General features: G+C 44.5%; 1 protein-coding gene across 1 annotated transcript in view; it reads right to left on the reverse strand.

The window, feature by feature from the left end:
• The window catches only part of ACSM5 (acyl-CoA synthetase medium chain family member 5), a 181,070-nt gene that overhangs the window by 112,380 nt on the left and 43,685 nt on the right, over positions 1–25,005 (reverse strand). The window lies entirely within an intron of this gene.

Raw genomic sequence — 25,005 nt, forward strand, 5'->3', positions numbered from 1 at the left:
TTGGTCCAAACATCTGAGGCCAGGTGAGTGGTCTTATCTAATGCAAACATAGCCAAGGGGGCTGACAAGAAGGGGCAGGTCTCAAACACAGGGCAGTGTTTCTTGGACTGACATCTCAAAAGGATGTTACTACTATAATAGTGGCTTCTTTAAAGGGGAATTTCTTGGGAGGAATTGCTTCTGTTTCCCGGTAATTCAGAGAATTCATAGGTACTACATTTCAAGGGAGGAGGTGCACTGAGAATGCACCTGAAAGAGAGGTCAGGAGGTCCTAACCTTTTCCTTTCTCTGAGGCTCATCTTCTTCCTTCTGTAGAATAAAAGGGCTGGGCTAGAACAAGATTCTCTAACATTTAGAGTGGAACTCTTTCTTTAAATACAAATCTACATGAGCATCCAATAGGCAGACATTAAATGCTAATAGACTCTTGTTGATGTTAGGTAAGGGGCTTAACTCTCCTGTCTGTGATTCCCTCTTCCTCTTTGATTCTGGGCCATCAAAGAAACTCCATCATAACCCACAGGGTTACCAAAGACAAAGTTCTGTAACTTCCTGGGACACATCACCTCTAATAACTCTTCCAGTGTAAAGTACGTGGGATTCTACTTAACAAAAGTCAACCCTGGCTATTTGTCTATGAATCTAGCTGGCTGGCTAGCTAGCTATCACAAACTCTCCTACTCTACCTGCCCCCCATATATCTACCTATATATCTGTCATCTATCTAGCTAGTAACAGCTTTTTGTTTTCCGCAAATGGGTATACTAAATGAATAACAATCTCTGAATGTCCAGCCTACTTTATTCATCTGATCAACACTAATCTGCTGAGCAACTGCTATGTCCCAGATCCAAGGGCTTAGGTAAAATAATGAATGAAACACAGTCCCTGACCTTAGAGGTTCACAATTTGGTGGAACACAAGCACACAAAGAGGCACTCACAGGCAGGTCACACTCAAGCATGCATACGCGCTGACCCTCAGGTACAGGGCTTATATACCCATACCAACATACACATTCTAACAGGTACACATATCAACCTCAGGTGCCCAAAGACACATTTCCACACATAGATGAGGGCCCAGTCACTTACATATTTATTGTCATGAATAACTTAGTAACAGTCAATATTTTTAGCACATCCTATGCACCAGGCATTATTCTAAGTGCATTATGGACATTTCATCATTCCACCCTCACATTAGATATTGAAGGTAGGTACTATTATCCCTAGTTTAGAGATGAGTTAGGCAAGACTTAAAGAAGGCAATTATTCACTCAAGGACCTACAGCTTTTCAATGCTGAATTCAGGGCTTAGGCCTAGGTAGCCAAAACTTGGAGGATATACTTTTAACAGACACTGTATTCTGCCTCCATTTATACACAAAGCCCCCCTACACACACAGAGGCACTCATTTTCATACATGTACCACCATACATACATGCACCCACTTGTATACAGGCACATGGGAACACATACATGTGTAGTGACATGTGTGGACATATAATTTGTTAACAGAGGCTCTCACACATACACAGGCTTTGACATTCACAGATGCACAGGTGCTAACATGCACACTAACCTATGCATGGCCATTTAGATGCTGACACATACACTTTAGTATAGAATAAAACACAGGGACACTCATATCCTATGCTACACACACACACAAACACACACACACACACACACACACTCACTCACAGATACATAAACATATACGTATGTTCCTATAAAATACAGGACTTGAATCCCACTCCCCAAGGCCAAGACTCCACCCATGTCTCCTCTCCCATTTAGCTTTCCTCTCCTCTATCCCCTAGTCCTACCCAGCTGAGCACCAGGACAAGAAGTCCAAACCAGGGGGCACAGTGAAAATAGGCTCTGGATCCAGCATCTGGAAGATCTGGACTAGAAGGATGACAGAAACAGTGAGAAAGGACCTGACTCACATTCAGGGAAGGTGGCATCTCTGTCCTAGGGGAGCACCTAGAAGCAGCAGGTGGAGGATTCAAAGAGGTAAGGGCAGCCCTGCTCTCCAGAAGCTTCAGGTCTGCTTGGGAAACCAGGGCATACAAATTCGAGGCAGCCAAAGCTCAGTAGTGTGAGACCAAGATAGACACTGCTGCAAGATGTGGAGAAGGGACAAGAACTCCACTCGGCCTGAGAGAAGAGGGAAGGATCTGTCCACAGAGTTCCCTGTCTGAGAGAGGAATTAAGTTTCGTCCCATAAAATGCTTTGTATTGTGATTTGTGTTCACAAGGAAAGGACGGGTCTGGTTGTATATATTTTATTGCAATGCTGAAACCTAGCTCCAAATTCATTGAGAAGAGCTACAGTTTTAAAGGGCAGAACCCTTAGGCTCTGGGTCCCAAAATACCCATGCAAGCACTCCCACTCCTCACACTTCACCATGGGAATAGCTGGTTGCTAGAGAAATAAAGGAGATAAAGGATGTGAAGTCACTTTGCAACACATGAAGCATCACACAGATGATAACATCAGCACTATCATGATTATCGTCATCACCTGCTATTTTTCCCATTGTAATGTATCAAGCTGCTTCTTACCTCTCTTCATTTGTCCTCTTACTGCCTAGATGTGACCAAAAGGAGACCATTTCTTAGAATCTTTGTGTTTGCCAGAAACAGGACTCCTCGGAGCAAGTGGAAGGAACCCATCTCCTTCCTTGGCACATAGAAAAATACTTTATGAACACTTAATATGTATAAACCAGTGCACCAAACATTTTACATTTTTTTATCCAACTTAATCCTCACAATAATCCTTTGAGAAAGGTGATGGTGTTCCCACTTCACAAAAGAAAAAACTGAGGCATAGGGGTTTAAGACACTCCTCAATATCATATCAATAGCAAATGCCTGTCATCTATTCAGTGCATATAGGTCAGTCAGCACTTCAAATTTCACATTTTATAGATAAAGAAGGTGTGATTAAGGAACACTAGATAACTCGCTCAGACACAGTGAGGTGACAGGCTCCAAGACTGGAACTCAGATTTGCTTAAATTTAAAATATATGCTCTTCTTTATGCCACACAGCCTCCCTGCATGACCAGTGATGTTCTACAATGATGACTGAAAACCTACCTCAGAATCATAGCAAGATCTATGCATGTGTACTTACATGTGTGTGTGCATGTATGCGTGCATGTGTGTAAGTCTGCGTGTGTGGTGGCAGCCACTAATTAACTGTGGCAAGGCTAAATGATATAAAAACCACTTTTCCTGAGACATCCTCAAGCTCCTTCCACACGCAACAGGAACTCATAAGAGTCACAGAAACTAGGAGACCCAGAGGAGATTTACAGATGATCTAATCCTACCCCCTTTAATGTCCACAAGAAAACTGGTGCCCAGAGTGCACTGAACCAGGAAGTAAGAAATTCCTGCTTCAGTCTGACTTCTGCTGATGTGAGAGTTTAAGAATGCCACTTAACTTCTCTTGGGCCATCTGTAAATTAAGATAGTAACATCCCCTCCACTACACTTAATGGTCTATGGCCCTGTCATTGACAGGTTGTGGCTGTCAAACCATCTGGCCTCAGCACGGCCCTCTTTTATCCAGCCTGAGACTGTCTCAAGGCAGATTCCCATTGATAAACTCAGCCTCAACACCCTCGGATTGCTCAGAACCCAGGAGAGTGCCTCTCTGGTTCTGAACTGCCAAGCAGGAGGCAGCTCAGAACTCAAGAGATGACTGGGGAGCAAACTCTCCCTCCCTTGTTCCTCAAGCACTTTTCTGAAAAGCTTGGTGTGCCAGTTCCTTTGTCAGTCTTTTTTTCGCTCTCCAGGAACTCAGTGGAACTGGTAACCTTGTCAAATGTTCCCCTCTGGTTGCAATTTCTCAGGTGGAAAAGTAGCACTTAGGGCCTTGTCCTCAAAATATTTGTGGCTGTGTTGCTCCTGCTGATGGTAACAGCAATGTGACTGTGATAAAAAAAAAAAAAAAAGGTAATGTCACTTTGTAGCCACAATAGTGCTTTTACTATATTTTACTGGAGCATAATACACGTATCATGCATTCATGTATATGACTTGATGAAATTTAACAAAAGGAACACCCCCCTACAACCAGTACCCAGTTAAAGAAATAGAACAGTACCCACTTCCTAAAAAGCCTCCTTCGTGCCGTCCAGTTACAATACCTTTCAAAGGCAACCACTATCCCAGCTACTAGCACCAAGGAACTTTGTTTTATTTATATACAAATATATATGTGTATATATATACATTTATATTTATATTTATAAAAGAGGAATCACATATTAACTTTTTAGCTTGACTTCTTTTATTTTTTTAAACTTTTTTAAATGTTTATTTTTGAGAGAGAGAAAGAGAGAGAGAGAGAGAGAGAGAGAGAGAGAGAGAGAGAGAGAATCTGAAGCAGGTTCTGTGCTGACAGCAGAGAGCATGAGGCCAGGCTCAAAGTCACAAACCATGAGATCAGGATGTAAGCCAAAGTCTAATGCTTAATCTACTGAGCAACCCAGGCACCCCTCTTTTTTTTTTGAGAGAGAGAGAGAGAGTGTGTGTGTGTGTGTGTGTGTGTGTGAGCAGGGTGGTAGGGAGAGGGAGGGAGGGAGGGAGGGAGAGAAAGAGGGAGGGAGAGAGAGAGAGAGGGAGGGAGGGAGGGAGGGAGGGGGAGGGAGAGAGAGAGAGAGAGAGAGAGAGAGAGAGAGAGAGAGAGAGAGAATATATCAAGCAGGCTCCATGCTCAATTCAGAGCCCAACATGAGTCTGACTGCTTATGTCTGTTATCTCTGTGAACTTCACCCCTGTTGTGTTTAATTACAGTTTGATGATTCTGACTGCTGACATTATTCTATTAGAAGAATATGACCTAATTTATTGATTCTTTCTATTGCTGGTGGACATATGGCTTGTTTCAGCTATTGTGAGGCATCCTGCTTTCTTGTACATGCCTGTCAGTGAGCACAGGTACCTATTTCTGGTGATGTGTGTATACTCAGTTTTAGTAGATACTGTCAAGAGATTTTCCAAGGTGGCTGTACTTTGACCAGACATGTTTTTAACATTACAAGATGCTTTAGCCTCCAGTAACCTAGTCACTATTGACACAGCTTCTTTTGGCTCTTTAAATACTCCTTCAGGGCCTCTGCACAATGCTCTGTTTTGCTGTCATAATCTCTGCCCAACCAAAGGATGGGCAAGAGCTCATCCTTTGGGTATCAATGCAATGTTGCCTCTTTTCAAGCAGGCCCTGTTCTGTTATACTCACCACTTTACATATAGTATCAAGTCCATGCCTGGTAAATGTTTAGCACTAAACAAATGTTAGCTAACGTTGCTGTTGTTGCAATAAATAGTCTTTAAGTTCTGCTTCCCAAAAATCTGTGATTGTGGGAAGTCAGATTTCCTGACTCTTATCCTGGTGTACTGACCTGTATGTGCCCCTAAAGCTTCTAAATCTTCCATAGGGGAGTAGTTAGCAGGCCAAGTTTCCCCAGGCTCCTAATAGTGAGCACCTATCTTCCTGAGGATGTACAGTCCCTGTTCTCTACTAAATGGCCAAAAGAGGGCACTGTGGGAACACGTCTGCAGAAAGAAAGAAGGAGGTGTTCAGAATTAGAAAGAACTAGAAGAGTACTTCATTTTGAAGACCCAAACCTTCATTTTATAGATGCTTAGAAGACGTGACTTGCCCAAGGTCACACAGCTACTGGATGGTGGGCAGAGATGACTCTTAGCCCCTTGGCATTCTCCACTCTGCAGGGGAGTCACCAAGAACTGAATGAGACAACTGCCCGTGGGAGCTGTAGCCTTGAGCCTACCAAGGACCATTTGCCAAGCCTCTCATTTCCCCAAACTGTCTTCTTCCCTCCTACTCCATGAGAGAAAAGATCTAGATTTTGGAGGTGAGACAAAGCATGCTGCCCCTCTGATTCCACAATGATCTCTGAGGAAATATTTTACTTTTCTTAATAATAGCTACCAATTATTGGGCAGTTCCTAGATTCCAAATACGCTGAGTACATTGCATAAATTACCAGATTTAATCCTCAAGCCAGGATGGTGTGAAGGTTCGATGTTTCTGTCTCTTCTGAGAGTCCTTTCCTGATCACTCTCCATTGAGAGAGACTTTTCTCCACCTATTTCTACTTCATTGTATCACCCAGTTTGTTTCCTTCGCAGCTTTTACAATTATGTTTGTAACAATTCTGCCTATTTAATTGTCTACTTACTTACTGTCTGCTTCAACTCCTCTACTCCTCCCAGCAGACTCTGTGAAAGACTCTGTGAAAGAAGGATTCTGGAGCCAGACAGGTCCGGGTTCAAGTCCCAGCTGGTTCATTTACTTGCATTAGTCAAACTCTGTGAGGTTGTTTCTCCCTTTGTGAAATAGGGATTCATGCATGTATTTTACAAGTACATAGAGGACTGTACCAGTCATCTGTTGATTAGATTTCCTCTCCAACTTTGCCAACATGTGGTCATCCACCCTATATTTGATTACCCTCAGTGATGAGGAACTCACTACTAAGCAGCCCAGAGAAGGCAACATGTTGGAGCATTCCAAGCTTGGTCAGTCATGAGTTACACATCTTTAGGAAAACCCAAACTTCTCGGAGCCTCAATTTCTTATTCTGTAAAGTAGGGATGGTGATGATAATACTTATCCCACAGTGATCCTATTGTTAACCTTAAAAGTAAGTTATTTTACCAGCAAAAATGGGTTTATTTGGGAATAGCAGAAAATTGTAATTTGGGACATGCAAGTTACACAAAACCACAGACAAGACTAACAAACAAAGGAGAGGAAACTTTATTTTATGGAGAAGAAGGAGGAGGCTGGGAGGGATTGTTTTGAAGGGAAGTCCCTTGGAGAAAAGCAGGACAGGAGTTCAGGGTGATGATGGTTTCTCACTGGCTGAGTCATAGGGGTGGTCAATTTCTGGTAGGAGATGGACTTCTTTCCCTGTTGGGGTTTGCAATTAATGATTCTTTCCTATTGAGAATTGTTCTATTGGAGTCTATAATTGACAATTCTTCCTATAATTGACATTGAGTGGTATGGCTCCCTCTTCTAGCCTCTGACTCTACTTAAATGAGGTTTCCCTGTATTAGTTTTCACACTTTGAAGATGAGATGAAATTGTATATGACTTAAGGGGCTTGCATATGGGAGGTACTTTCCTCACCTTGTTCCTCAGAAAGGGAAAATGACTCTAAAAAGCACATTTTTTTTTCAGATTTAAGGATACCTAAAGTACTAACGTGTTTTATAATTAAATGGCATGTCATAGTTTAGAGGCAGCTTGGTGATATATAAAAAATGGTGTGTTTTATAACCAAAGCCATCTTAGAATCAGTGAGATGTGATAGTAGATGCCAGGGACAATATTCAAATTCAGGTTTGCCTAATTCCCAAAGGCCATTTTATACAACTCATTTCTGGGAAGAAGAGTCAGGTCATGGGGGAAGCCACTGAGAAGCAAACAGACAGTGGAAGATAGGGAGTATGTTCAAACTAAGACTTGTCTAAACACAGCTGCCTTCACTGCTCAGCTGGTAACTGAATTTGGAAAAGTTTCACCATACAGGTCTGTCTGCAGAAGACTCTCCTAACCACTGATGAATGGACTCCTCCACAACTCCAGCCCCAGCCAAGCCAAGCAAAACCTTAAAAACAGCTAGGGGTCATATTAATATGCTGTGCTTATGTGCCTGGGGCAAGGAGGAGAATCTGTAACTGAATTAAACAAAGATGTTCATCACCTGCTACTGTCAACAGATAAGTCTGGAGGTGGTACATGTGGCTGTTTCAAAGGACACAGCATTAACTGAGTTTCTACAGAGTTCAAGGCATTGGGCTAGGAATTCTGAGAAAGGCAAACAAGTTTAGCTCCTCACCTCAACTCCATGAGGAAGGTATTAATATTAATCAAGCTCATTTACAGACAAGGAAAATATAGACAAGTTTAAGAAATGCATCCAAGATCACATAGCTGGAACATGTCATAGAGCAGGGATTGGAACCCAGGGTTACTTAGAGGCTGGAACTTCAAAAATTGGTTGAAATTATTAATTATAAACCTGAAATGGGCTATCATCCCTCCTCTTGGCTCACAGTGATCCCCAAATTCTGACAATATTCTCTCTGCAACATATACCTTGCATTAAAAAAAAAAAACTTGGCAAAGGGATGTGAAGTCCAATATATAAGCATTCATCCACTTCACACTTTTCCAAGAATGGGCCTCTTTATTGGGTAGACTTTGTAGCAGAATGTACCAGCTGGACCTGCTTGGTCTAAGTTCTTAACAACTTAGTGTCCCAGTTACCAAATCTAAAGGAGGATGACAACCCTTCATCTGTCAGAAGAGCTTGATAGGATGCTCTGAGGTCCAGGACCAATGGTCAAAGGAGAACACACTGGGGATGCCTCAGCTATGGAGCCATGACTTTGAGCACATGGTTTTCCAGACCCAAATGGAATAAAAGAAGAGGAAAATGGAAGATTTGAGCCGAGGAGGTCAGGTTCCAGTAAGCACACTCAACCATTGCTGTATGCCTGTCTGATCCCCATGGCTTCTATTCCCTCAAGTTTGTCTGCTCCACTAACTATGGCCCAGGTGAACTTGGGCTTCAACTACTTTATTCCAGGATTTCTCAAGCTCATCATTATTTATGACTTTAATGTTAAACCAACTGGGCTCAGAGAAGTTAAATTACCTGCACACAGCTGAGTGGTTTGAAATAAGTCTGACTCCCAAACCTAAGCTTGTTGCACTACAGTATACTTTCTACCTACTGGAACATGGGGCAGGCAGAAGGACAGTCTTGGGAATAAGTAACAAGGTACTAGGAATAGGAAGTAAGGTCATTAGGGCAACCATTCCAAGGAGCTTTGGTTTAATGGAAGAAAGGTACAGGTTTCTGGCTGACCCAATACAACACCTGACATCAGCACATTCCATGGTTACCCCTGGGATGCAATTCCCAGGTCCCAATCCCCTGGAAGCCTGGAGCACATGGTCTCACCCTGAAAGTCTGTCTACAGAGCTGAACAAAAGAAGTAAGGGCAGATTTTATTAACAAATACACATACAGTGTCTATCATGTTGTAAGCACTGATCTAAGCACTGTAGCAATATTGTCTTTGAACCCTCACAAGGAAGGTACAATTCTTTTCTCCTGCAAGATGGGAAACTGAGTCACAAAGACATTAAATAACTTGCCAGGTTACACAGCTAGCAGGAAGTAGAGATAGAATTTGGATTCAGGCAGTTGGGTTGCAAAGCCTGCATCCTTGACCATGATACTGTACTACCTATCTGAACCCATCTGGTTTTGACCCCGTGGTTTCTCTGTTCCCAGAACCCTGGCATCCTAGTTTGAAGGGTTTGTTTGATGCCTAAAGCAGAGATAGCCAGCCTTGCTCTCACTGACAGCCACTGGAGTCCAGCCAATAAATTACCAATGGGCCATCGAAAAGGAGGCTTCAAACTCATGCAGAAAGACCCTGTAGGATAAATTCATGGGAAAGCTCAATCTGTTCTGGATGTGTCCACTTCCTAGCTTCCCTGGGATTTTTGTCTATTCTCAAGTCAAATTCCAAGGCTGTCAACTTCCCCTTGTCTTGCTGTTTCCCTCAAACGTGTTTATTTTACTATGGCCCAGAAAAGTCCTCACCCTTGGCAACGGGGGTTGTGAATCACATTGTGGCTTTTCACCTCCCACTGGCACTAGGCAAACAGATCACCACTGGTAAGAGTCTCTTTCCACACCTCTTGAAACTCACTGCTATTATGGCTTGTGCTGAGCTGTAAGATTTGTTTATGTGTCTCTCTCTATCCTTTTAACTTGTGAACTCCTGGAGGGAATAAGCCGTCTTATTCACCCAACACATCTAGTGTAGAACCTGGCACTTAGAGAGACACTTTATAAATGTTTCTTGAACAGGTAGGTGAGTGGATGGATGGATGGATGGATGGATGGATGGATGGGTGCATGGATGGATGGATAAGTAGATGAATGGATGGACAGATGGGTGGATGGATGGATGGACAGACGGGAAGACAGACAGACGGATGGATGGATGGATGGATGGACAGATAATGGATGGATGGATAGATGGATGGATGGATAATGGATGGATGGATAGATGCATGGATGGACGGATGGATGGATTGATGGCTAAGTGGACTGATGCATGGATGGATGGGTGGGTGGTTGGGTGAATGTACCAGATAACTCTTAGTGAGATCACTTTTCTTCCCCATCCAAGCCCTGTTCAACTCCTGTTGACAGATGCAATAGACTCCCAAAGGGCTCTTCACCTCCACTCTGTCCCCCTCCAAATCTTTTATTCATAAAGCATCCAGAGGTTCTATAAAGATGCAGATTTGATTATGTCAGCCTTGCTCCATCTCTGCCTAAAAATACATTAATGACATCCCCCTGTCCTTAGAATAAAATCCAAAATCCTTCCCAGAGCCTATGTGGTACTACAAGCTGTGATATCTACTGACCACTCCATTCTCATTCCATGTCAGCCTCCTACATACTGATAACAGTTGGATACCCTGGCCATCTTTCATTTCCTAGAATGAGCCCAGCTCTTTCCTGCCTCAGGGCCTGTGTCTGAACTTGCTGTTCTCTGTGTCTGGAATGCACTTCCTCTGACTTTTTGCATAACTGATTCCTTCTCCCTCTGGTCTCAGCTTCAAAATAAATTCTTGGGGAGATTTTCTCTGCCTCCTCCATCTCAACTATACCCCACATCTTCTTTATAGCATGCATGTAGTAATCCACTTTCATTATAGCACTTTACTGAACATTTGAACACAACATATTGGACACAAAGCATTATTAGTTAATGTCTGTCTTCTAGACAAACTGTAAGCTCTAAGAGGGCAAGAAGAGCATCTGTCTTATTCCCAGCTGAATCCTTAGTACTCAGCAGACAGCAGGTACTCAAAATACTTGTAATACATGTTTAGATGAATGGAGGGACAGGCACAAGCTAGAGTCTGACATTTCCTAAGAATGAGGACACCTGGAGTACTGCATGAGGGGAATGACCAGGCCTCTTTCTCTTTCCCTGAACATTACTGATAAATAAGTTTAGGTACAGCGTCATGATATCTGACTACCTTGGAATCTCTTTGATCAGTAAATCCAACTTCATTTTATATTTGCAGAGATGGAGCCCAAGAGTGGAAGTCATTTGCCCAAGATAACCATCATAGGGGCTGCTAGTTACCTGCACAATAGACATTTTCTTCTTCTTCACTAAGAACAGAACCCAGGTTTTCTTGATAATGATGATTAGCGCAACTTCTATCATTTTTTTAAGTTTGTTTGTTTGTTTGTTTATCTGCTGAGTACTAAGGATTCAGCTGGGAATAAGACAGATGCTCTTCTTGCCCTCTTGGAGCTTACAGTTTGTCTAGAAGACAGACATTAACTTATAATGCTTTGTGTCCAATATTTATTTATTTACTTACTTATTTGAGAGACATAGAGTGAGCAGGGGAGGCGCAGAGAGAGAGAGAGAGAGAGAGAAAGAGAAAGAATATCGCAAACAGGTCCTGTGCTGTCAATGAGGAGCCCAGTGCAGGGCTCGAACTCAGGAACCATGAGATCATGACCTGGGCTGAAATCAAGAGTCAGATGTTTGACCCACTGAGCCACCCACACAGCCCAGAATCTGCATTTTAATAAGGTCCATTCTGTGGTGGTTCATATAGATGTTCAGACTTGAATGTCCATCTTAGTGAAGACTGGGGCTAGGGACAGGACAAGGCAGCCTATGTCCTGATCCCTAAAGCACATTCAGGACATATTTGTAAGAAAATGGCATCCATGCCTGGTGCCACAGGAGATGGGGACACAAAGCTGACAACCAACGTAGCTGCCCAAATGGAACTGATTAGCCCCCACCCACCATCCTTTCCATCTTGCTGTCTCCAATTTCCCCTTTTACACCCTTCTCTCCATCCACAGCATAGTGGTTAAGAGACTACTGGCGTCAGATCTGCCTTGATTCAACTTTTACAACTTTTTTGAAAATTTATTTACTCTCTCCTGAGCCTTGTACCAACTTCATAGCGTTGTCATGGAAATTAAATGAGTTAATACTTCTAAAACACAGAGACCAGAGCTTTGCAATCCTGGATTCATATTTGCATCGCCAAAGGAGCTGATGGCTGAGCCACCCCAGACCAATTAAATAAGAATCTCTAGGGATAGGGCTCAGCATTCATATTAAAACAGATCAAACACAAACCTCTGCAGGTTGTTTTTTTTTTAAATGTGCAGCCAGGAGGGAGAACCACTGACCTAAAGTGATGCCTGGCACAGAGTAAATACTCCATAAACGCTGCTATTGCTAGTCACACTGTGTGTCCTTCCTCACACACACACTAGACTGCCTCATGCCTTTGCTCCGGATGAATCTCAGGCCTTAGATAACCTGCTCTTCCTGGACTGCCTGGCAAACAGGTTCCTCCAAGATTCTGCAAGTCTCCCATCCTCATGTAGCCTTTCCTGATTCCTCCAAAGAGTACTGACCACTTCCTTCTCCTGGTTCTAGTGTAACTGAGCTGCTAATAAAAATACTGACTTTGTCCTCTTATGGAGGATTTAGTCTATCCTGGGCCTTGTGCTGGGTCATGTGTACATTTCCTTTTTTGCTCTAAGGCAGGTTCCATTCAAAGCCCCATCGTATAGATGAGGAGACAAGGATCCAGAAAGGTGCAATGACATGCCTAAGATCATTCAGCTGGTACCCTGGGCAGGTGATATTTGTACTCAAACTTAGTGGCTCCAGAGCCTGGGTTCAAACCCCTATACCACTTCACTGGTATTTGCACAACTGTCTCCTGCTATAGACTCTTAAGTCTTTCAAGGACAAAGACTGTGTGTAATTTATCATTGTACTTCTAACACCTGGGACATGTTAGGTGCATAACAAATGATGTAATTAATGGACTTCCAGGGTAGGGTGTGATAGATATCAACCACCTACTGTGTGCCAGGCAATCTGCTTGCCACATTCCTAATACTAGGTGCAAGAAAGCATAGAATTTGAACCAAGAGCCCTGGTTTCAGTCTCACTGGGATCAAAGACTGCCCACACAACTCCCAGGCTAGTAACCATTGGTGAGTTACATGATCTTTCTAAGCTGTAACTTTTCATTTGTAAGTAGGGACAGCAAATATGGCTATTTCAGATGACTGAGTGACACATACAAGGCACCTAGCATAGCGCCTGGTACATAGCCAGGGCTCAGCAAATGTGAGCTGCTACTGGCATCTCATTGTACCCCACAAACACCTGTTGAGGTAGCTACTGTTATCATACTGTTATTTTCTTTTTTAGCTGAGGAAACTGAATCTCTTGCCAGAAGATGCAAAGCTAGTAAGTGGCAGAGCAGGGACAAGAACCCAAGATGGTCTGACAGTAAGTCTGTACTCCTTTCTATCCAGATTCTCTCAGGCAGACAAAGTGGTTTAGTAATCATGCCTGCTCCCCTGGAGAAGGTTGCTGGCTGGGAGCAGTGGGAAGAGCAGCTTGCTGGAAGGAAGAGGCTGCCTCAAGCATCCAGGCTCAGAGGGAGACACCATCCTCTCTCACTCCCTGCATCTCTATGTGTGCCCAGGAGATAGGTGGTCCTAAGAACTGCAGGGGTGATAGCTAGTGGGCAGAGTGCAGGGAGAGGAGAGATGAGAATGACAAGAGGGGAGGAGGAAGGGTGGGGGAGTGTGAAGGTAGGGAGAGGGCTGGTGGTAGCCCAGGATGACTGTCCAGAGCAGATGGAAAGGTGACTAGGGTAGCTGAGGGCAGGGAGCTAGGAGACTGAGGAGAGGGAAAAGTGGCCTGTCTCCTCATGGTGGTGAGCTGATCTCCCCCTAAGTGGAAAAGCTGTTGCCATGACAACGCCCAGAGCCAGATCAATGCTTGGCATTGGATGGAGCTCTCCGTCACTGCCATCTCCCTCTCCCTCTCTCTCCCCTGAAGTGGGGAACACGTGAGGGAGCGTGGGTGGGGGGGAGGGTAGGGGATCATCTCTCGCTCCCCAGAGCCTCCTGGAGTCATGACAGGGATTCCCAGAGCCCCCAGTCTAGTACAGGAGAGTGGGCTTAGTGGGAGACAGGAGGAGATACTCTGCCTACCTCCTAGCTCCTTTGAATATGGGGCAAGGAGGGAGGACAAGGTTCCCCGGAGAACTGGAGTAACCTCCTGGCCTCTATCACTGGGGCTCAAGGGTACAGAAACCAAGTGTCACCTTCTAACCTCAGTCATGCACAGAGACCTGCAGAGAGGATCACAAGGCATGAGTTCAAATTTCTTACTAGGCTTCCCCTTCAACATGTGGAAAATGCTGCCAGGGAATAGATTTTCTCTGAGGTTCCTTTCAGCTCTAAAAGCAGTGACTTTTGGGGGCGCCTGGGTGGCTCAGTCGTTTGAGCGTCCGACTTCAGCTCAGGTCATGATCTCATGGTCTGTGAGTTCGAGCCCCGTGTTGGGCTCTGTGCTGACAGCTAAGAGCCTGGAGCCTGATTCTGATTCTGTGTCTCCCTCTCTCTCCCCTCCCCCACTTATGCTCTGCTCTGTCTCTCAAAATATGAATAAACGTTAAAGAAAAAATAAAAGCAGTGACTTTTTTTTTTTTCCTGTTAGTTTTATGAGGCAGAGTCACCTTTCTGGTGTGACTGGAGAACCCCCATGGAATGCCTTCCTGCCTCAATGTAAGTCTCCTCACTGGCCAGTTAAGAAGATCTGACAGGCCACTAGAGGGTCCACTTATTTTGAGCTTCTTATACAAAAGCAAATACCACAAGGCAGGATAATGTATTAGCATATTACCAGGAGACAGGCTAGAGGCTCTGGAGCTCTCAGACCTTGAGTGGAATGCTAAACCCACCAATGACTGACTCGTTGATGCGAGTCCAAGTTCAAGGGGATCCATCAAGGATGAGCAGTGTGTCACTGATTTCGGTTCAAGGAGGAAGAAAGGGAGGACAGAGAGAAGGGAAGGGAGAAGGAAGAAGAGAAAGAGAAGTAAAATAAAGGTGAACAAGAAATTCTAGCTGCAAAACAATAAACTCCTTTCCCAAAGTCTAAAGGCCACAGGGTTTCACCAGAAGCCCCACCTGGATGGTGCAGAGAACCCCCACCCAGTCACCTCCACTTTCCCTCAAAGTCTGGCCTCAGGGTAGTGCATGAGTAACGGTGGAGGAAGCATTACAGAGCAAAGCAAGAAGTTGACAGACTGGGGCTTTCCAGGAGGGCAGGAGAGGGGAGGACGGCACCAGCCACACAGGTGGCCCTTGAAGCCAGGAGATTTCAAGAAACTCCAAGCCTCTAAAAGCCTGGCAGTGGCTCCCCAGCATCCAGACTGGAGCTGTTAGTGTCCAGGAGCTGGCCCTGAAGGATAGAGACAGAGGCTGGGGAAAAGGCTGGCACTGAGGCAAAGGCATCAAGTTCTGCTCACTAACAGCAGCTGGAGATGCCAGCCTCCTGCTGTCTGCTTTGGTTTGGGAAATGAATACATTTTTTCAAAAGAGTGAGTTGTGCTCTTACTTTGAAAGTGAGCAAATTTGCTGGCACATAGTAGTCATTTTGCCTGTTAGGAGCATGGTCTGTGCAGTCAGGCGATCCTGGATTCTGCTCCTGATCTGGTCCCTTGTTAGCAGTACAACCCCCAAGTATCAGTGTCTCCCTCTGAAAATGGGGATAGGGGATGTCTATCCTGGAGTTCAGCTGTAGGGATTAAATGAGATGATGTGTGAATGTTAGTTTAAAACAGCTGTCTTCTAACTCTGGCCGTGCAAAGTGACAGAGGGGAATTTCTTCTAGAATCTCTGGGTCCAGGGTGGGTGGGGGGTGCTGGAATGGTCTCTGAGGGGCCGTAGGAGGACACATCACTGGAGCTGTGAGGAAGCCAGTGTGTGAGATGATGGAGACGGACATGGGGCCATGTAAGAGCAGAGCACTGCCTTTCTGTGGGGTGAGATTTTACAGAGAGCCCCATTTTACAGAGAGGCTAAGGCTTACAGAAGGGTTGATATTTACCCAAGTTCACCTGGTCACCAAGTCCCACCAAGTGATGGAACCAAAGTACAAGTTCAGGTGTTTCTGCTTTCAGAGCCTAGGCCTTTCCCATAATCTCCTCAGAGAGGGCAGCACATAAACGCAGTTGGTACTGGCACCCACTCAGGCAAGGGACTTCACCTCTCTGAGCCTCAGTTCCCTATCTGTAAAGTAAGGGTTAGATATGCTAATGTATATGAAAGAGTCTAGCAATTTCAGGTACACAACAGTGTAGGGAGAAGATGCTGTTCTAAGAGCCAGGAGTCCTGGGCTGTAGTCTTGCCTCCGTATCATTGTGCTGTGTGACCTTGAACAAATCACAATCTCTCTGGGCTTTACAAAGAGCATTACAATTTCCAAGGGAACTTTAATGTTTATTTATTTTTGAGAGAGAGAGAGAGAGAGAGAGAGAGAGAGCGCACGAGTAGGGGAGGGACAAAGAGAGAGGGAGATGCAGAATCTGAAGCAGGCTCCAGGCTCTGAGCTGTCAGCTCAGAGCCTGATACAGGGCTCGAACTCACAAACCGTGAGATCATGACCTGAGATGAAGTCAGCCACTTAACCGACTGAACCACCCAGGAGCTCCCCCAAGGGAACTTTAACACAGGAGTGACTCAGCCTCCCCTCTAGAGATTCTGATTCATTTGGTCTGGGAGGAAGCCTACATATCTGGGTTCTTCTAAGCCCCCAGGTTCTGTGGATAAGCAAACAGGGTCCAGATGACAACAATGGTCGTCAGATGTACTCCCTGAACCAGCAGCATGGGCATCACCTGGGAACTTGTTAGGAATGCGAAATCTCAGGCCTCCCAGGGACCTACTGAATCAGAAACATGGGTGATCTGTTTTTACAACCCCCCTCCCACCTCTCCTGGTAATTCTGATGTACATTCAAGTTTGAGGGTCTCTGGGCTATAGGAGGAATCAATCCTAAAAGCCTACACTTTTTAGGTCGTGCATCAGAGGAACAAGATGAAAGAACTGGGTAAGAGCAGGAGAAAGTGTGGGCAAAATTGGGAAAACAAAGAGAGATGGGAGAAGAGACCCAAAGAATCCAGAGGCAACCTTGACTTTGTCCCTGGGTGAGCTAGCATCACAGCTATGAAATGTGCTAAGAAATTTAAAAGGCTTCCAAAGACATGCTTCTCAAAACAAGGCATGCAGTGGGGGTGGCTGAAGCCACAGAACGAAGATGGCGTGTCTTCCCGGAAAGTCAATTTACCGAAACATGTTTTAGGGGAAAAAGTTAAATTATTTCATCAATGAGTAACTGAAAACATGACTGTTAGATTAAAGCAAACAGATCTATGGTGCCACAGAATACCACCTGCTTGTACACTTCTTAGATAAAAGGAAAGCCTCAAAGACATTTTATACTTGCATTGGGGAGTTTTAGACAACAGCCTCGGACCCCTTGGGGACCGGTTCTCTTTTCCTTGCCTTTTGGTGGAAAACACAACGATTAATGAATGAATTAATGGACTGATTGGTTAGATAAATGATTGGAGTCCCTACCTTGTGCCAAACATCCCACTGGACACCAGGGATGCACCAGTAACAAAAATGGGCAGAGTTTCTGCTCTAGAAAAGCTTACAGTATAACAAGGTGTGGTGAGCAGGCTCCAGCAGTAATGGGCCAGTCTGGAGTGAGGTCATGAAAGACTTCTACTGAGGAAGAGACACTGGAATTCAGACGGGGAGACCAGTGTGAGAAGCCTATTCCCAGGAGGTCTGGGGAAAGCATTCCATGTCTCTTGCTTCCCTTCCCTAGAACTCTTTTCTTTCTGCACCTTTAACCCCCAAATCATGCCCAACTCCCTCCAGGAAATGTTTCCTGACCCACTCCAGCAACTCTGACCATCCTCTGAATTTACATAATCTCATTCTTCCAGCACCTCTGGAATCACTACTCACTCACACTTTCTGTCATTTGGGTCCCATCTTCATGATGTTTTTCCATACCCAAATGATATCAACACCAGAGCTGACTTCATCTTTTATCCAATACCATTATAAAAAAACCATGAATAAATAATGTCATAAATATGCCATAGGAAAAGGGATAACGGGATAAAGTATAAAGGTATAATTGCCTCTCTGTTATAGAGGAAGACTGGCAAATGTTACAAGCGTGTTCAAGGCAAATCAGCACTCACTGAGACATTCTCCTTGAGACCCCAGGAAGACCAGAGAAGATATGAGAAGGGAAATGCAAGTGCTTTGTGATCTGATAGTTGTGTAGTTCCTGAAATAACTTCATGTTCCACTAATGGTACACAGTGTTGCCTATTATTATTATTATTTTTTGCATGTTTCATGTTTTGTTTTCAGGAGGATGTTAGAGCTCTGTAACAAAACTATAAAATCCACAAGGATAAGGCTCCTTTACATTCCCCATAGCACCTATGGTAAGTGTTGGAATGTTTCTCTCTTTTTTTTAAGTTTATTTATTTTGAGAGTGAGCAAGTGTGAGCAGGGGAGAGGCAGAGAGAGAGAGAGAGAGAGAGAGAGAGAGAGAGAGAGAGAGAATCCCAAGCAGGCTCTGCACTTTAATGCTGGCAGCACATTAAGCATCCTTAATCTTTTCCTTGAACTGTGCTAAACCCTTTGCATGTGTGACCTTCTTTCTTTCCCACGATATCTCTGGTACGGAGGTAATATTGTCATCTCAACTCTACAGAGAAAAAACAGGCTCAAGAGAGAGAAGGAAATGACTTGATTGGGTTCATCCAGGAAGTAAGAGGCAGAGGGGGAGCTGGACCAGGTGTGGCACTGAAGCACTCAGGGTCATTGCAGCCCATGGCTCAGACCATTTGGACACAACTGGGGTAGCTCAGGCCTGCGTCACAGGCATTCTGATGAACAGTGCTTACTTTTGCAGAGGGGCCCAGCCCAAAAGATTCTTATGAAAATAAAGTAAGAACATAAACGTAAAAAGGGGTGGAAGAAAAGAAATGAGGCCAAGTATTACACACAACCGATTACTCAGTAAAACCCATTATGAAACTCTCCTCACCTGCTCAGTCCTTCTGTGACTCCCCACTGCCTCCCTATGGGACTCAGACACCCAACTTGCATGTTTTGCCATGATGATCTTCACCATACATATGACCTTCATGCACTGATATTAAGTAATTGAACTGTATTTTGCATGCGCTTGTATGGTTCAATGCAAAATTAAAAAATTATAAAAGGGAACATGGTAAAAACTCTCCCACCCTCTCCTTCCACCCAGGTCCGCTTCCCAGACACAACCACCACTGCTATGGTCTGAATGTTTGTGTCCCCCAACAAAATTCACAATTTGGAATCTTAACCTCCATCAAAATTCACAATTTGGAACCTTAACCTCAAATGGATGGTTAAAAGGCAGGGCCCTTTGGGAAGCAGTTAGGTCATGGGGGTGGAGTCTCCATGAATGGGATTGGTGCCCTGATAAAAGAGACCCCAGAGAGCTCCTTAACCCCTTCTGGATTGTGAGGACATGGTGAGAAGGCACAAGCTATGAACCAGGAAGAGAGCCTTCACCGGAGCGTAACCATGCTTGTACCTTGATCTTAGAATTCCCAGCCTCCAGAACTGTGAGAAATAAATTTCTGTGCTTTTAAGCCACCCTGTCTATGATATTTTGCTACAGCTGACCGCAAACTAAGACAACCTGTATCTGTTTCTTGTGTGTCTACTAATGTATAAGCAAACAGACACACACACACAGGCACACATATATACCCTTTTTAAACAAAAATGAAGCATATGGGGCATAATGGTCTTCCAACTGCTTTTATGACTTAACAATACACCTTAGAGCTTATTTTATATCATAATGTAAAAACTTCCTCATTTTTTAAGGCTGCTTTGTGTTTGTTTTCCCCATTCTTCAACCAGTCTCCAACTGATGAGCAATTAGGTGGTTCCTAATCTTTCGATATTGCAAACAATACAGCATGAATAATCTTCCAATTATTCTATTAATGACCTGGCATCTTCCTTTCAATCAACTGTTTCTAAAAACTTTTCTCACATCTTAAGCACTATCTATGAAAGCACAGATTTGATGAGCTAATGATATATGTTTCTAATTCACACTAATATAGATAGATAAGAAATCCACAACCATTTAAATCAAAGTGCTTGCCTGTGTATCACCTATAACAATTCTGCTTAGCACCTGTGCCATGCATCTACTATCCTGGGAAACACCTGCTGCCCAGAAGTTCCAAACTCTTTGGCCAGACACAGGATGCCCTTGAGGATCTGCCTTCTGCCTCAACTCTCCAAACTCATTTCCCCTGTGTCCTATGCTCAAACCTTGTGGAATCATAGGTCTTTTTTATTTTATTTTTTAAGTGTATTTATTTGGGGGGGGGGGGTGCGGAGAGAGAATCCCAAGCAGGACCCGTGCTGTCAGCATACAGCCCAACAGGGCTTAAACTCATGAACTGTGAGATCATGACCTGAGCTGAAATCAAGAGTTGGGTGCTTAACCGACTGAGCCACCCAGGTGCCCCTGTGGAATCACAGGCTGTTTTAGTTGCATGCCAAACTGGATCATGCCCCAGTAACTTTGCACATGCTCCTCCCCTGCTTGGAGCAGCATCTATGCCTTGTCCCCTGGAGAACTCCTGTTCTCTTCTCAAGTTGTAGTCCAAGTTCTCCCCCTCCAGGAAGCCCTCTCTGCCTTTTTCATCCAAACCTGCATCCACACACCTGGGACATACTTGCTTCTACTTGCTTCTACTTTAACCCTCAGCACACAGAGTTAGTATGGCAGAGTGGTTAAGAAAGTAGGGTCTGGGGGCACCTGGGTGGTTCAGTTGGTTACACATCCAACTTTGGCTAAGGTCATGATCTCACAGTTTGTGAGTTCCAGCCCCATTTTGGGATGTCAGCCCAGAGCCTGCTTTGGATCCTCTGTCCCTTCTCTCTCTGCCCCTCCCCTGCTCATTCTCTCCTCTCCCTCTCTCAAAAAATAAATAAATGTTAAAAAAGAAAAGAAAAGAGAAAAAAAAAAGAAATGGTCTGAGCTGTGTTGCCTGGGTTCAAAGCCCAACTCCACCGTACTAGAGGCTTGACCTTGGGCAGATTGCTTAATCTCCTGGGAGTTTCAATTCCCATTTGTAAAATGGTGATAATCATAACATCGACCCCATAGTGAGGATTAAAAGATGTATTTAGCAGAGTAAATGCTCAGTAAATGTGCATTATGGCTATTACCCTTACAGCTGTTTCCCCTGCTACATTATTAGCTCTTTTTAGCCTCCAAGCTCTTCAGTTTCTAATCCTGTCAGGCCTACCTTCAAAATAGATCTCATTTCTGAGCATATCTCACCCGGGCCACACCGCCAGCTGAGCACAAGCCACCGTCCTCTTCCACCCAAGCATCAGCCTCCTAATGGCCTCTGTGTACTGTTCCCAGCAGCCCCTTTAAGATAGAAGTCAGATGCGGTCGTATCCTGCTCTGAACCATCCTGAAGTTTCTATTCTTATTTTTATTCTTAAAATAAAGGTTTCTTATTCTTAAAATAAAACCCAAAGTCCTTACTATGGCAAAAGAGGCCCACCCCATCTGGCCCCTGCCTCCCTCCCTCTTCATGATGCTCTCCCTTCTCCAGCCACAGTCACCTCCTTGTTGTTCCTCCAGCACACAGAGTGAATCCCCACCTTAGAGGTCCACTCATTCCTCAGTCTGTTCTTCCCTCAGGTAGCCACAGGGCTCACTCCCTCACTCCACTGAGGCCCTGATCTCTATCCAGAATGACTGCATACCATTCCTCTGTGGTCCTTCTCTGTTCAAAAGACCCATGGCTTCTGGACAACCCAGTGGAATGGATGCTTCATAAAGACAAGGACTTCATTTTATTCCCCACTGTATCCCCAACCCCCCAACCAGTGCCTGGCACATAGTAGGTGCTCCATAAATACTTGCTGAGTGAATGGACAAATGAATGACTGCAGTGCCCAGAACAGGGCCAGCAACATTTCTGAGGATTAGCAAATGTTTGGAGAGGAATGGAGAGAGACAGGGAGAGAGAAGAAACAAGCAAGAAAGGAAGGAAGAAAGGAAGAAGAGATGGAAGCCCAGAGGATTTTGTTTTTTAGTTGTCATGTGTGTTTATTGAGATATAATTTACGTATCATGAAATGTACCCACTGCAAGTGTACAGGTCAGTACATTTCAGTAAATTTCCACACTGAGGAAACCATCACCACCACCCAGTTTTAGAACTGTCCCTCACTCTTCTGGCCCATTTGCTGTCAGTCCTGCTCAGAGCTCTAGTCCCAAACCACCACCAATCAGCTTCTGCACACTCTAATTTTGCCTTTTCTAGAAATTTCATATAAATGGAATCATACATTATGTAGTCTTTTCTGTCTGGCTTTTTCTGCAACGTTTCATAATTATTTTTAGGTTCACCCATGCCATGCATGCATAGTAGCTCGCTCCTTCTTATTCCTGAGTAGCATTCCATGGTAGAGATATGCCACATTTTGTTTATCCATTTTCCAGCTGATGGACGTTTGTAGGGTTTCCTGTTTTAGGCTATTATGAAGAATGTTGCCATGACTTTCAGGCACATGTGTTTCCAAATGTCCAGGGTAGATACCTATGAATGGGCTTGCTGGGCCATACAATAACAATATAAGTCCCAAAGATTTTGATGCCCTAAGACTTTTGGAATCTCCACTGAGGCTTGTAAGAAAATGCTCCAACTGTGGTAGAGAAAAATACACGGAAAACTCAGTTTGCGCTGCAAGCCCAGCTCCAAGTCCTAAGTATGTGGCCAATTCATTATGCCTGTGTTTGAAGCCCATTTGCAGTTGTATTTGATGTATTGTCTGTGGGGAGACGGTGAAATTTGCCAGCCTTCACACTAACAACTGAGCCTAATTTTTCACCCAGTGATTCTAAAGAAGTTTCTTCTTGGCAGAGGCTTGGGCTAGGAACAGTTGAAATTGATTGTGGCAAATGATGTGGGAAGAAGTGATACAGTGTTTACCACCTAAAGTGAAAGGTGAAGTGAACATCATCAGGCAGAAGAGTCTCTGCACCTCCCCACCCATGCCCTCCCATGAAATTTTGGACCCTGCCAAAGCATCCTGGACCTGTGAACAGTGCCAACCACAGAGGCCTTGAAACTTGAGTCTCCACCACCCCAGATCTCAGATCCTGCCAGGTTCATCCTGACAAATCCTCCATTCAGGTTTTATTACTTTTTAAATGTTTTATTCATTTCTGAGAGAGACAGAGAGAGACAGAGAGAGAGACAGAGAGAGAGAGAGAGCAGGGGAGAGGCAGACAAAGAGGGAGACACAGAGTCCAAAGCAGGCTCCAGGCTCTGAGGGGTCAGCACAGAGGCCTATGCAGGGCTTGAAGTCATGAAAGGAGAGATCATGACCTGAGGTGAAGTCGGACGCTTAACCCAGGCGCCCCCCTCCATTCGGCTTTTAAACCTCATTGTTATGATGATGAAAATCATCAGGAGCCCAAGCTTGCCTGGGCTGCGCTGGCATTTACAGAAAGCTTCCAGGCTTTCATCTCCTGCCTTGCCACACCCCCCTGCTTTGCTCTGCTTTGCTCTGCTTTGCTCTAGTTTCAAAGACTTCACCCAGTAAGGGAATTGACATTCAGGTGAATGCCTCAAGGACTGGACCCCTTTAGCCTCTGTCCCCATCCTACCCCATGAGAAAATGAAATGCTTACCACAGCTTTCCTTAGAGATCTTTTGTAGCATAAAATCAGAGTTGGTCCTAGGATATAATTTGGGCTTCAAAAGTCAGTCTCTGATGTTCCCAATTGAACAAGGTAAAATGCCCATTTGACAAAGGTAAAATTAAAAAAAAAAAGGTAAAAAAAAAAAAAGCAGACTGAATGCAGAAGCTCTCAGAGCTTTGGGTAAATAAATATTCTCTCTGATGGGCTCCAGCCTCCCTACAAAGCGAGAGGACACTGGAAAATGATCGGTCAGGTGGGCAAATTTTGTAGGAGTTCTTCTTGTTGCTATAGTTTGTTTGATGCAACTGAGGTTCTATCTGAGAAGGGACTACAGGCTTTCAGGTCCACTGTGTTGGGAGGCCAGCAGCCTCCAGGTGATCCACATGCAGGAGCTGACTGACATGGGTGGAAATGGGAGAAAGAAGCGAGGACACTGTTGGCCTCGAGGCCAGGGTCTGAACTCTGGCAAAAGATGCTGAAGGACTGTCCATGAGACTCAAAGGCCCTGAAAACACAGCTTTGAGGGCCAGGGGACAAAGTGGGGCACATACAGGGGGAGGCAGCATTTGACTCATTTCAGCACAGCATGGAGTGTGGTTTCTGCTCAGGAAAGAAGGTGAGAATGCAGCACCACCAACCCCACTCTACCGAGTGAGGCATGCTACAGTATTGGGCTGGATGACCTGGTTTCAAATCCTGACTCTGCTTCTTTCTTACTGTCTTTGGACAAGTTGCTTCACCTGTCTGCACCTCAGTTTTGTCATCTGTAAACCATATATATTAATAATAACTACCTCCTAAGTTTGCTATGAGGAATAAGCGAGTTAATACACAGAGAGGGCCTATAGACAGTATATAGAAATTGTTTGCTAAATGTGTTGGGAGTTATTGCTGCTGTTATGGATTTCCAGGTTTGAGGAGCGCTGGGTGATACCACCCTGGCATATACATTAATGTCAAGATGATTCCAGCAGGAGCTACTGAAAAGAGGCCTGGAGCAAACAGAGCCTGAAAGAATCATGTGAAAGCTCACATAAAACCCCCTTGGGACTCCTAGCAAAACCTGGGTGAGACTTTGAGGGAATGTGGGGGACCCCAAGGCCTTTTCAGGAGGTATGACCACTGTTAGTAATGACTTCGTTACACTCAGCTTTGGGAGCCTGGGAATATCTGAGTTACCCAAGAAGAGGCTGGCAGAAACAG

This window comes from Felis catus, chromosome E3 (assembly GCF_018350175.1).
Source record: "Felis catus isolate Fca126 chromosome E3, F.catus_Fca126_mat1.0, whole genome shotgun sequence".
NCBI classification, from domain to species: Eukaryota; Metazoa; Chordata; class Mammalia; order Carnivora; family Felidae; genus Felis; species Felis catus.